Genomic DNA, 15,125 nt, shown 5'->3' on the forward strand with positions numbered 1-15,125 from the left:
ATAGACAACTTAACATATAGAAGTTATGTTCTTACCATAACGTTCCATGTTAGTTGTCTTCTTCGCCTTCTTCTTCTCCCACCCTCCTTCCCCTGGCCTGGACAGACCTAGAGGAGTTGTGATCGTGACCTCTCTTTCTACCACCTCTTTCTTAGTCATATGCTATTGTGCATATTTCTTATTTCAGGATGTAGGTCACCCTTTTCTTCCTGCTGTTAGAGGTGGATTCTATTTACAGTTATACTGTTATTGATATAAGCTGGGTTAGCTTACAAACGAGATCTGAGGTAACTCTCGCCTAGCATTGTGGGATATAAGGGGAGCCTCGAGCCGGTGGAACCAACTCTCGAGCTTTTAGAGTGGCCGAGTCGGAGCCGAGGTCGGCTCCGAACCCATCCAGCAAGAAGAAGGCGAGAAGAAGACAACTAACATGGAACGTTATGGTAAGAACATAACTTCTATTTTTTAGCTTTTATCAAACAGACTCTTATTCCCGGATTTGACATTATTACTGGATTGGACTTTTTACTGGACTGGACTGTCTTCTCATTTGTTAATATATCTGAAAAGATGAAATCTGGTTTTAAACGTTGTCAGTGTGGCCAAAAAATGTCGGTCACAGACAACCACAGTTCCTGTGTCTACTGTCTTGGCCCTCTCCACTTACAAGAGGACTGCTCTATTTGTCACTCTTTTAGTGGGAGGGTCATGACAGATAGGCGCAGGAAACTGATGGATAGAGGATTGCTGAAACCCTCTTTCCAGGAGGCTTTGGATGCTTCAGACCAGGCATCCAAGTCTTGAAGGGGTCGAAGGCGTCGGAGCCAAAGTCATCGGCTCCGAGCTCTTGAGTCTAGTTAGATCACCGGTTCCACAGACTTGGGCGAGTGTTCAACTGTTGGCAGTTTCGAGCCTCGAGTCTTGGAACCGGTGACGGAGCTCCCTCCACCGACTCTGTTGAGGTCGGCTCCGTCTTCGATCCCTTCGACTTGTTCTTCTAGAGCCCTTTCCGACACCGGCGTGGACCGTGTGGTGCAGAAACTTATGGAGCATACGGCCCTGTCCAAGCTTATTTCGTCTCCTCTCAGTTGATGTCGAGACTTGAAGGCCTGCCACTATCTCCATCTGTTCCTCCTCCGAGACCTGTTCAGTCTTGAGCCGGAAGAAGCTGACCTGATGATTGTGGAGCCCTCGGTGCCAGAACCGTCTTTTTCGGTCGGCACCGTTTACCTCGACTCCATCCGATCCGTACCGGAGTCTCGGGCGAAGATCTGTCCTTGGTTCGGGACCGAGTCGGACCGATGTTTCGTTCCGACTCTCCCTCGGGCCTCGCACGGATCGATTCGGTTCCGTCCTCGGGTCGGTGCCTTCGGCTCCTGTTTCGGGATTCTTCCCATTTCTTGAACCGGGAGATACCTCGACTCGGGACCCGGGGGCCTTCGACCTCATGAGGAAGGTGTTGTCTACCCAGACAACCACATCAGCAGGTACAGCTTCTCCTCCCGCAAAGGACCGTTATCCTCCTCTGCACCCGGCCACGTCAAGCGTCGGGCACCAGTGTCTCAGCCACCCCTGGAGGTGCCCCTCTTCCTCGGAGGCTTCTTCGGATGCTCCCCAGGAAGAAGTTCCTAGGAAAAGACTATGTAAGAGGAGACACTTGGATTCTCCACAAGAATCCTTGACATCTGATACTGACTTAGATGAGTCAGAAGGGTCCCCTAAGTCACCTTCAGAGGATGTCTCTTTTCTGACATCTTGGAGATCCTTAAACAGAGAGGTGACTGGCAAGCCCTCCCCCCTTCTGAGGATGAGTCAGTTTTGCTGAAGGCATTTGGTGGCCGTCCTTCCTCCTCCTGGGTCACTCCGCCCTTTGATGAGTTAATGGAATTAATTGCTCGAAGGGCGTGGGAGACTCCTGACACGGTGGAACCTGTCCCTAGGAAGCCAAATAAGTACATCACGGCACCACAGGACAAAGCTTACCTTACCAAAGGAGTTCCAGTAGGCGCCATGGTGGTGGCAGCGGCCACGAAAAAGGAGATGTCGGAGTCTTCCTCATCTGTCCATCCGCCTAACAAAGATTCTAGGACCATGGACAGATATGGGAAGCGCATTTTCAGTTCAGCGGCTTTCTCTATGCGTTCCCTGAACTATTTGACCCATTTTACACGTTTACAGAGGGATCTAGTCAAAGAGTTGGGAGATACCCTCCAGGGTGCTACAGATGCCGCTGTCTCAGAGAAAGTTACAGCGCATCTCAACACCCTTCGTCCATTGTGAACTCGTCCATGAGGCTGATATCCTATGCAGCGAAGGATCGAGTAGGGCAGCGGCTTCAGCGATTGCTCTTCGTAGGCAATCCTGGATGCGCTTATGTTGTTGTGGAAGCCTTCAAGTCTTCCTTTACTAACGCCCATTTGATGGAGCCACACTTTTGGCCCTAAAGTAAAGGAGACCCTTACCGGTGTGAACAGGAGGGAAAGACTCTGTCTGCTGTCGAGTCCGTTTTCCACCCTTCCAGACCGTACCCCAAAGGGCAACGTGGTGGGAAAATGTGGTTTGAAAACCCCAAGGATCTTTCCAAACACACAGGGTGATGCCCCTCTAGAGGCAGAGGGGGCAGAGGTGGAAGACGCCGCCCTGGCGGCAGAGGGTCCATAAAACCAAGGTGACAGGGATAACCTCCCTGGCAAACCTTTTCAGCACTCCTGAGAGGAGGCCCGACTGTCCTGCTCTGGAGGCAGTCGGGTCGCTTAGCTTTATACCCTCAGGCCTGGCAAAACCTTTCTTCAGACAATTGGGTAAAAGCGTTGTTACCAGAGGTTACAAAATCCCATTTCTATCCACCCCATTCCAAAGAAAAACTCCCAGATGTACCACCCCATCTGCGAGACCCAGCAGCTACAGAAATTTCAAAGCTGCTAGAAAAAGAGTCATCCAACCAGTCCCAGCGGACCAAATAGGATTCGAACTTACTCAAGGTTCTTTTTAGTTCCAAAGAAAACAGGGGACTGGAGGCCAATTCTGGACCTAAGTCATCTCAACACCTTTGTCAAGAAGGAAAAGTTCGAATGGTCACGCTTAAATCGATTCTTCCATTCTTACGGAAGGGCGACTGGATGTGCTCAATAGATCTGAAGGGCGCATACTACCACATCAAAATGGCCAGGGCGTCCAGAGATCACTTGCCCGGCTGGGAGCCAGTCACTATCAGTTTCGAGCCCTGCCCTTTGGCCTGACCACAGCCCCAGGGTCTTCACCAAATGCATGGCAGTGGTAGCGTCTCATCTGAGGCCTAGGATTCCAGGTGTTTCCGTATCTGGACGACTGCCTCCTGTCTGCCACCACCAGGCGTCAACTGATACAAGCCCGGGATTACTCCCTACAACTTTGTACACACCTTGGCATCTCAGTAAATTTGAAAAATCTTTGCTACAGCCATCACAGCATATCTTATTTATAGGAGCGAATTGGATACGTCAGTTAGTTCTAAAACTTCCGACAGAAAGAATACTAGCACTTCAATTCAACATTTCCCTTCTGCTGTCGTCCAGAAAATCCCCAGCAAAATTGTTCTGAAAGTTTTGGGTCTCATGGCAGCTTCTCTCATAGCAATACCATTGGGAAGACTGCACATGAGAGTGCTACAATGGCTTCTATTTGCACAATGGTCATTCCAACAACTTCCACTGACTCACGAAATTTTGATAACGAAAACATGCAAATCACACCTAATGTGGTGGTTACAGACTTGCAACCTATCCGGCGGAAGACCATTTGTGCTACCCACACCGTCAGCGACGATAACCACGGACGCTTCCCTGATAGGCTGGGGCAGCGTCTTTCAGGGTCAGACAGTCCAAGGCGAATGGACCAATCTGGAGTACAATCTGCACATCAATGTTCTGGAGTTGAGGGCAGTGTTTTGGCGTTGCAACACTTTGCTCCCCTTCTTCCTCCAGGGACCATTGCAGTTCAGACAGACAACATGTCCGTAGTCTGGTACATAAACAAGCAAGGGGGAACCAGGTCCTACCAACTATGCAGAGAGGCCATGAGAATTTGGCAATGGGCAGAGTCCACGGTCGCTTTCTGATCGCAACGCACATCCGGGGTCATCCAGCGTCATAGCCGACAGGCTGAGCAGAACAATACTATTGCCTCACGAGTGGTCCCTCAAACAGTCAGTTGCGGAAAGATTTTTCGCAAATGGGGCCAGCCTACCTGCGATCTGTTTGCGTCTCCAATGAGCGCCAAATGCAGGAGCTACTTTGCCCTATTACCCCTCCAGGGAAGTCCCAAGGGAGCGCTGGTGCACGATTGGCCCCGGGTCTCCTATATGCTTTTCCTCCATTTCCCTGATTGCAAAGTTTCTACAGAAAGCAAACAACCTTCAGAGGACTATAATTCTCATTGCTCCGTTCTGGCCTCGTCAAATTTGGTTCCCTTTCTCTTGCATCACGCATTCGGGGACCTTGGATGCTGGACCCAGAGCCAGATCTACTGACTCACTCGTCAGGAGTTCCTCACCCATCCCTGGAATCTCTCCATCTAGCAGCTTGGCTGCTCCGCTTCTTTTAGCCAGGTCAATTCCCCTTACATCGGTTCAAGATATTTTGGTAGCTTCTCATAAAGTTTCCACTACAAAGACTTATACCAGTAAATGGAAACGTTTTGTCTTCTGGCGGAGTCACATCAGTTGGACCCTGTTACAGCTCCGTTGAATAAGGTCTTAGAATTTCTGACGAATTATTTCAGGAAGGAGCTTCTCCGGCTACCTTAAGAGTACAGTTGGCTGCCATTTCTAACTATCATATAGAAGAAAGTGGTGCACCTATTATGGCTCACAGACTTTGTAAAGCCTTTTTAAAGGTTCCTTTCATATCAGACCACCAGTCAGAAGCCCGACATCACCGTGGAATTTAAATTTATTGCTATCTAAATTGATGCTACCACCCTTTGAACCAGCTTCAAGTTGCACTTTGAAATTTTTGTCATGGAAAACATTATTTCTAGTGGCTATTACATCGCTAAGGGTGTCTGAGCTGCAGGCCCTTTCGGTCAAACATCCCTATTTAATTTTTCATTCTGACAGAGTATCCCTCGCACTAATCCATCCTTTCTTCCCAAAGTTTGTTCTACTAGTAATATTAATCAGTCCATTGAATTACCCACCTTCTTTAAAGACCACTCTAATAAATTAGAGTATATGTTGCACAAACTGGACGTCCATAGACAACTCAGATTTTATTTGGATAGAACAAAAGATCACAGGAAATCTGATCAGCTATTTATAGCTTTTGCTGACAGCAGAAAGGGTCTTGCAGTTACAAACGAACTCTTTCTAAGTGGCTAACTGATTGTATCATTTATGTTTATGAAAATTCTGATCAAACATTATCAGCAAAACCCAGAGGACATTCTACCAGATCAATTTCTACATCTTTGGCTCATGCAGCTCGTTTACCTTTAGACATCATTTGTGCGGCTGCTACTTGGGCTAAACCACATACATTTATATCGCATTACAAAGTGGACAGGGTTTCTAGGGATAGGGCAACCTTTGGTTCCACTGTGCTCAAGAACGTTCTCCCTTGAGTTCCTCAGGATCATGGAGCTAGGGCGCTACCCATGTGTAAGAACAAAGGCGAGATTGAACACTCACATAAAGAAGTTATGTCCTTACCATAACGTTCCATGTGGAGTGTTCATCTGCATATGGTTATTACACTCCACCCTTCCCACCCTTAGGAAGAGCGTTCGATTTGGTGCCTGGTCTGGAGTATTCTCCTTCTGCTGTTGCAGTGTTAGTGTTACTATCATACCCTTGGTATGTTTGTATATATGTAATTATGTATATAGTTTGGCATGTATGCGTGATTGTTGTCTGGTTTGCTTGCAAACTAGATCTGAGGTAAAGGCAGAGGGGGATTGTGGGTATTAGATGTCCTCGAGCTTCTTCTCGATGCAGAGCTTACAGTCGGCCGGCACGGAGCCGAGGATCGGCTCCGAACCCATGTGTAATAACCAAGGCGAGATGAACACTCCACATGGAACGTTATGGTAAGGACATAACTTCTTTTTCTAGCAAATTTAAGTTTATAAGAAGACCATTTAACAATTTTCCCTGGTTTTGGGTCCTGTTATTATAGGCTTTGATCGGATTTCTTGCTTCTGGAGGTGGAGAGGTATAGCCCCGTTTATTTCTGAGCTAGAGCTTAGAGGTCGAGAGATATGCAAACGGGTCCTATTATTATAGGCTTTGACCGGATTTCTTGCTTCCAGAGATGGAGAGGTATAGCCCCATTTATTTCTGAGCTAGAGCTTAGAGGTCAAGAGATATGCAAACCTCTTTCATCTGCTGCTGGTTCTGCCACTGGTAGCTCTCACTCTTCGCAAGCATGCACACACACACACACAAACACACTTTAGCTCTCATTCACGCAAGCATGCACACACACACACACACACACACACACACACACACACACACACACACACAAACACACTTTAGCTCTCATTCACGCAAGCATGCACACACACACACACACACACACACACACACACACACACACACACACACACACTTTAGCTTTCATTCACGCAAGCATGCACACACACACACAAACACTTTAGATCTCATTCACGCAAGCATATGTGCACATACACACACACTCTTTAGCTCTCATTCATGCAAGTATGCATACACACAAAAACACTTTAGCTTTCATTCATGCAAGCATGCACGCACATACACACACACACACACACACACACACACACACACACACACACACACACACACACACACTTTAGCTCTCATTCACGCAAGCGTGCATGCAGACACACGAAGAAAAAATAAACATAAACACACATACTCATCTGTCATTTAATCCGTATTTTAATTTTACGCTCACTAAATAGAAAAATCGCTACTTAGCGAGTGTAAAATAAGTGGTCTATGGATCTAACTGGTGCTGTCCTGTACATTATAAAACCCAGCTAAATAAAGAGATGGACAGACTGGAATCATCTTATGCTGCCAAAAGTTTATATGATCGATCCTGATTGCTTTTAAACTTATGTGAATGGGCTACAGTCCAGAACAGAACAAAGGGTGTTTAAAAACAGAGAACATATGTGTGGGGTGCCTGTAATTTTTTTATTGCCTTTGATTTACTTGTAGAAGCATAACGACACTGGATCACTTTTGCTCTAAAGGGCCACATAATCTCCAAAGTCCAGCTGTATAGTTTTAATGCTTTATCTACAACAAAACCAGCACACATATCCCAGTAGGTAAACATTTAGTTTGGAGCATTGTTTCCTCCTAGATTGAATGCATGCTAATAAATTAAGTTCATGTAACTTTTAAATTTTAAAGAGCTATACCGAAGAAGGTGGGGTTACCACCGAAACTGGTTTACATGATGGTGGTTTGCCGATGTTTTTTTATTACAAATAGCATTATAACAGGGGATTTTTAGCCATTAGGATACTTGTGCTGGTTTCAGTGTGTATTTTAGTGTTTTTGATCCATGCACACTATCATGTTGGAGGTTCCTGTGCATAGTTAGTTGGATTTTAGTTTGCGTTGTACCAGAGTTTTAATTTACATAAGTATAATTTCTGTTAAATGCTGGCTTTGCCTTCATACATTGTTTCTGTGATTCAGCTCCCTTTGTGTGTGTTTTTCTGTAATGCGATCACTACTTAGTTATTAAAGTAATGAGCGCATTACAGAACCTTATCAAAAATAAGAATAGTTTTTAATTGTTTCTCTAATGCGAGCGTTACTTTAACAACTAATAACATCACGATCGGGCAGTGGAGAATGCTAAAAACAGGTACTTGTATTAAAATAATAAAAAATTGCTTACTACAGATCTCGCTACTGCGGGTCCTGTTGAGATCCTTCAACAAAATAGATGTACCTAGCAACTACAGCGAGCAAAGTAGTTCCCACAGATACCCAGGTTTGTCATTCTATTGGCTGCAATAGCTATATCAAAACTATCTGCTGCATATGAAATTAGTAGGGGCGTGGTCAGGGCAAAAGGAACAAAGGAGGGTAGTTTGTGGGTGGTCCCTGGGCACATTAAACAGGGAGAAAAAAAACAAAGGGCGTTACCAAGACACTGCAGTGCCCATACGAGTTGTACAGCTCTGCGAGAATGCCGCAGGCTTAAAGATGGATGAAAGTACCTGAGTTCTAAGTACAGGGAATGAAAAAAACAGTTGAAATTGCTATTTTTAGTGGCCGTGTGTATGGTATATAATACATTAGTCAAACAATAGGGAAGAAAAACATTTTTAAAGTGAGGTAACTTCTGAGGAAGCACGTAGTGGTCCTTTAAAGAACCTTTGGTGTCAGCACTCTCAATCCCTAGAGACTACTCTCCCTCTAATCCCTTGTGTAAGGGCTGAATTTCTCTGGTGGGAGAGGCCTGTGCCATGAACAATGGTCTTCCTTTCATCCTCTGCCCTTCCGGCCAGACCATCACCACTGCTGCTTAGACATTACTTGGGGCGCTCACCTAGCAGGCAGGTGTACCCAATACCCAAGGCCATTGGAATGCCCAACAACTTCACTTGCACATGAACCAGAAAGAAATGATTGCAGTGTAAAAGGCTGTGACTTCCTTCCAGCCCCATCTCAGGGCAGGGGTCCTCCTTATAAAAACAGACAACACCACAGTAACGTGGTACATCAACAAGTATGGGGTACCCAATCTTACCCCTTTTGCAGGTTAGCCATGAGTCTCTGGCATACAGCCACCTCCATGGGGCTACACCTAATTGCCCAATACTTACTCGGGATCAACAACACACTGGCAGACCACCTAAGCAGAAACTTGCTGGACCCCCACGAATGGCAGCTCCACAGAGAAATCTTTCTCCAGATCACCCAGAAGTGGGGGATCCCAGAAGTGGACCCCTCTGCCTTGCACCTCAACCACCAGCTGCACAAGTTCTGTACCAGGGAGTATCGCCTCCTAGCATGGAAGGTGGATGCCTTGACCTTCCCTGGAGCTCCCTCTTTGTGTACACATACCCTCCACTGCCCTTTATCCCCAAGGTTCTGATCAAAGTAAGACAGGAGAGACCAAAGGCCATCCTCATTGCTCCAGATTGACCCAGACAGCATTGGTACCCCTTATAACGCAGTCTGACTTTACAGCCCCCAAAGCTGCTTCCCCTGATGCCGGACCCCTTGACCCAGGAGAGGAGGAAGGTACCACACCAAGACCTATAGACTCTCAAGCTTTTAGCATGGCTTATATACTAATTACTAACAAGGAGTCCCTGTTAAGCAAATGGGTCCTGGACATCATCACAGAGGCCAGATGGCCCAGCACAAGAAAGTCATATGCAGGAAAATGGAAAAGATTCTGCTCCTGGAAACAGTAAAAAGAGGGCAGTACCTCCCAACCTTCTATCCTACTCATCCTGGATTACCTAGCAGAGTTGCTCAATAGTAGCCTCTCTTTCTCCTCTATTAAAATCCATGCCTCGGCCATCTCTACCCATTATGATTCAGACCCACTCCTCTCATCCTTTGATTAAGCAATTCCTCAGAGGGACTTCTCATATCAGACCTCCCATAAGGCCTTCAATGCCATGCTGGGACCTGAATTATGTGTTAGAAAAACTAACCTTACCCCCTTTTGAACCTGCCGCTTCAATAGAATTGAAAAACCTCTCTTGGAAGACTGCCTTCCCACTAGCTATCACTTCAGCCAGAAGGATCTCGGAACTTCAAGCTCTCATGGCTGTCGAGCCCTTCATAATTTTCCATGCAGACCGAGTCTCCCTGAGGACTAACCCCTCTTTTATGCCCAATGTGGTATCTGATGGTAACCCTTAACCAGGCCATAGACCTTCCCACCTTCTTTCCCAACCCTCAAAACAAGGGGGAAAGAATTCTACACTCACTAGATGTGCACAGACAACTCAGATACTGTCTGGACCATACTAAGCCATTCAGAAAAACAGACCAGCTTCTTTTAAGCTTTGCACCAGGGGCAGAGGGGAAGCCCATCTCCAAACAAACCATTTACAAATGGATTTCACACTGTATCCATTTTTGTTACAGACTACATGGGAAACTCATCCCTAAGTCTATCCTTGCCCACTCCACTAGGGCAACCTCCAATTCCACTGCCTTTCTCTGAGGAGTACTTACCAGGGACATCTTGGAAGTGGCCACCTGGACCTCTGTCCATACCTTTACAAAGCATTACCACCTACCTGTCTTTTCAAAGTCTAATGCAGGGTTTGGCTCTGCACTTCTGCAGGGCCTCCTGTCCCATACCTAGGACTCAACCTATCCTTCCACGCTTTTCTTCAGCTTTGCGAATCCTCCCACAGGTGATGAATGCAACAGTGAAACACGAAGAACATAATACAGTTTGTGTACCCTTACCATAAATGTAGAGGTTCAAGTGTGTATTCACTGTTGCAGTCTTGGATTCCCTCCCTACATCCCCCATTTAACATCTTCCCCTAGGGGGACACAAGCTTCCCAAGGTGGCTTTTAGCCACCAGGACCATTTCTCTCTTTTTCCCTTGTACTTCTGACGGGTTTGGGCAAGAAAAACTGATTTAATGACATTGGCTGCCTTGCTTTATAGCACTGGCGACCTGACGTCAGACTACAGGCGACTGCAGCCAGTGCACAGAAACATCGACTCTGGTATTCAGGCCGACCGAGAGCTACCACAGCAGGATTTAACCCACAGGTGATGACTGCAACAGAGAATACACTCGAACATCTACATTTATGGCAAGTGTACACAACTTTACTTTTTGGAGCCAGTTACGCCAACTTTAAGATCTTTGCTCTTAGAAAGGGAAGATCACCTTCATTGTCCTCCCATTCCTCCAGGAGTTTGTCTGATGATGACATGGAGCGGGTGAAGAGACTACTACTTACACTGGCGCTGGCAGAAATTCTGTCGACTCCGACCCAAAAGGAACCGGACCCGACAAAGGCTCCATCCCTTCCTTCGATTTCTCCTCTGGTCAGATTGGGGGCTTCGGAGCTAGAGAACTTGGGCCCAACAGTAGTGGAAGCGTTAAAACCAAGATCTTCAACAGGATCATCGGTTTCGACATCTGCTCTGACTACCTCTGTTCCGTTGGAATCTGAGGAGTCTAGGAGCCGATGTTCTCCCGTCAGGGGAGTCTGTTCAGACAGCCGTCAGAGACAGTTTTTCCTTTCGAGGCTTCCTTGTGGTTGAGCTCGATTCCTACATCGGCTTTGGAGCCAATTACTCTGCTTCGGGATCGGTCTTTCGGTTCTTCGGAACCAGGGACCTCCTTGGAGTGGGGTGAAGGGGGCTTTTGAGCTGATGGAGAAAGTGTTGTCACCTCTGACGGCTCCACTTTAGGGTTTGAGTACTCTTACCCAAAAGTGCCTTTATCTGTCTCTGCACCATCACCCCCCCCCCCAAATCGTAGAGACCCTAAGCCCCAGGAAGCCCCTCAGGGCGAGACGATCTCTTCTGAAACTTCTCCAGAGTACTCCTCTGCGGATGTCCCTCGGAAGAGATTGTGCAAGAGGAAGCACATAGACTACCCGGAGGAGTCTATCACCTTAGACACTGACTTGGATGATTTGGAAGGGTCCCCATGGTCCCCCTCTGAAGATGTCTCCTTTGCATACATCTTGGAGATCCTTAAACAGATGGCTGGCTGGAAGCCCACCTGTCTTTCTGAGGATGAGTCTGTATACCTGGAAGCTTTTGATTCTCGCCCTTCCACCTCTTGGGTGTCTCTACCTTTTTACCAATTGATGAATGTGATCGCTTGGAAGGCATGGGGCTCTGTAGATACAGTGGAGCCTCTTCCGAGGAGGCCTAACAAATTTATTACTGCACCAACAGAGAGAGAATTTTTAACCAAAGGTGTCCCAGCAGATGATATGGTGGTGACGGCAGCCACCAAGGAGGAGTTGTCATAAACTTCCTTGTCTGTTCATCCACTGAATAAAGACTCTTGGACGTTGGACAGATATGGAAAGAGTACCTTTTCTTTAGCAGCATTTACGCTTCGATCGCAGAATTACGTGACCCACTTTATGAGACTACAGAGGGGTCTCCTGAAAGAGCGAGGAGATACCCTTCAGTGTAATGTAGCTACTGGGGTTTCGGATAAAGTTTCCTCTCAGCTCTCCACCCTAAACTCTGTGGTCAACTCCTCCATGCGACTAATCTCATATGCAGCCGATGGAGCAAGCAGGGCAGCAGGTGCAGGAATTTCCTTAAGGAGACATTCCTGGATGTGTCTATGCAACTTTGCTGAACCCTTCAAGTCTTCCTTCACTAATGCCCTGTTTGATGTCTCGTCATTGTTCAGGCCCAAACTTGGAGACCTTGACCAGGTGCGAACAGGAGGGAAAAACTCTGCCGTAGGGATCTGTTTTTCTGTCCCCACTAGATCTAATCCCAAAGGTCAGAGAGGGTGAAAAATGTGTTTCCGCAAGTCCAAAAGAGTATTTCCTGACACACGTGATGAGTCTTCCCCCAAGGTCAGAGGGGGAAGTAACAATGGAAGAAGCCGACCTCGCGGCAGAGGGTGTCTGCAGAATCAGGGTGACAGGAATTCTTTCCTGGAAAGCCTTTTCAGCTCTCCTGAATGGAGGTCCGTCCGTTTCTGGAGGCAGTTGGGGGATGCTTATTGTTGTAACCAAACGCCTGGCTAGAAATCACATAAGACAAATTGGTACCAACGATCATATCCAGAGGTTATTACATACCCTTTTCCACTTCCCCCTTGGAGAAACAATCCGTCCCAGATATTCCACCCTGGAGAAAGATGATTGGATGTGCTCAGTAGATCTCCAGGATGCGTTCTACCATATAAAAATGGACAAGCAATCCAGGAGGCCCGTACGCTTTCGGCTGAGAGCCAGTCATTACTAGTTTCGAGCTCTGCACTTTTGTCTCACTACAGCCCCCAGAGTGTTCACCAAATGCATGGCAGTGGTTATGGCTCACTTGAAGCACTTGGGATTCTGTGTGTTTCCATACCTAGACGACTGGCTATTAACCGCCACCACCAAGCATCTACTAGTGCAAACGAGATAAAACCATCCATCTCTGTACCAAGCTAGACATTAATATAAATTTCAAAAAGTCTGTCTTGTTGCCTTCACAATGTCTTATATTCTTAGGTGCAGAGTTACTCATGGGGGAATTGTTGGCCAAACTTACCTCCGAAAGGATTCAGTCTCTACTCTGTCAAATCAAGAGCTTGATATCCAAAAGAAAAGTACAAGCAAAGACTGTCTTACACGTTCTGGGCACCATGGCAGCTGCTATCATTTTAGTACCTCTAGCACGTTTACATATGAGAGTCCTTCAGTGATTATTTTTCTTCCCGTGGTCCATACAAGATCTACCACTGTCAAGCAAGATCATTATCACAGAGTCATGCAAAAAGGACCTATGGTGGTGGCTTCAAACGACACAGTTGGCCACAAGATGTCAGTTTGTTTTTCCGCAACCAACAGCCACACTGACTATGGACACTTCTCAGATGGGGGGGCATTATCTGGGAAAGACTGTCCAAGGCATCTGGGAGGAACATGAGAACCACTTGCATATCAATGTCCTAGAGATGAGAATGGTGCTTTACGCTTTGCAAGCATTCCAGGACTCTCTCCCGATAGGAACTATTGCATTTCAGACAGACAACTTGTCAGTAGTGCGGTACATAAACAAGAAGGAACCAAAGCCTACCCTTTATGTCGAGAGGAGAAAAGAGTATGGCAGTGGGCTGTCGTTTCTCAATGTTTTCTGACAGCAGTGCACATCCCAGGGAAATCCAACGTGATAGTGGACAAACTCAGCAGAGACATTCTGATGCCTCACGAGTGGTCCCTAAAACAAGAGGTTGTAGAAGAGATTTTCTGCAAATGGGGTCAGCCTTGCTGCGACCTTTTCACCATGTCCATGAACGCCAAAAGCAGCAGCTACTTTGCCCTGATTCCCCCTCCGGGGAAGTTACTGAGGGATGCACTCGTACACAATTGGGCCCCGGGATTACTTTACACATACCCTCCTTTTCCCTAGATACCAAAAGTTCTTCAGAAAGCCAACATGTTGAGAAGCACCTTGATTCTCATTGCTTCATACTGGCCTCGGCAAATTTGGTTCCCTATTCTGTGGACCCATTTCCGAGAGGAACTGTGGATCCTGGATCCATTTCCAGACTTTCTGACCCATTCGTCCATTCATCAATCCAGGAAGTAAATTTGACGTCATGTATGCTCCAGTTGAACAAATAGCCAGGCTCCATGACATCTCCCCGGCAGTTAGACATATTTTGATTTCTTCCCACAAGCCTTCTGTCAGAAAGCTATACTCCAGCAAATGGAAAAGATTTTCACACTGGGCTTCCGGGAACAATATAGATCCTTTTATGGCTCCTATCACTGCAGTGCTAGAATTTCTTGCTAAACTTTTTAACGAAGGGGTGGCAGCAACTACAGTTAGAGTCCAGCTAGCCACTCTATCCAACTTTCATATTGGGGAAATGGGGCTAAATATCATGTCACATAAACTCTGTAAGGCCTTTCTAAAAGAGACCTTCCTGCTAAGGCCTACAGTCAGGGAAAGTCCAGCTCCATGGGATCTAAATTTTGTTCCCTCTTCTCTAATTTGCCTCCCTTTGAATCTGCATCATCATGCGACATGAAGTTTTTGTCATGGAAGACACTTTTCTTGGTGGCCATCACCTCCGCCAGACGAGTATCAGAACTCCAAGCTCTATGTATACAATCTCCTTACATAGTGTTTCACAAAGAGAGTTTCCTTACGTACTAATCCTTCCTTTCTACCTGGGGTGTTCTCGGAAACCAATCTAAATCAATCTATTGCATTACCTGTGTTCTTCCCAAGCTATGGTAACAAGGCAGAATATAGACTACACCAGTTAGATGTGCATAGACAGTTGCGCTTCTACATGCATAGAACTAAAGTTTTCAGAAAGTCGGAGCAATTTTTTGTGTCCTTTTCGGGAAAAAAAGAAAGGATTACCAGTATCAAAAATGACACTGTCAAAATAGCTCACAGATTGTATTTCTTTCGCGTATAGAGCTTAAAAAAGACAATTACCAG

At 46.4% G+C, this 15,125-nt stretch overlaps 1 protein-coding gene across 2 annotated transcripts in view; it reads left to right on the forward strand.

Moving 5' to 3' along the window:
* Positions 1–15,125, forward strand: part of ARIH1 (ariadne RBR E3 ubiquitin protein ligase 1) — a 2,944,219-nt gene that overhangs the window by 1,522,834 nt on the left and 1,406,260 nt on the right. The gene's annotated exons all lie outside the window — the stretch shown is intronic.

This window comes from Protopterus annectens, chromosome 7.part0 (genome assembly GCF_019279795.1).
Source record: "Protopterus annectens isolate FY-2018-M chromosome 7.part0, PAN1.0, whole genome shotgun sequence".
Taxonomy (NCBI): Eukaryota; Metazoa; Chordata; order Ceratodontiformes; family Protopteridae; genus Protopterus; species Protopterus annectens.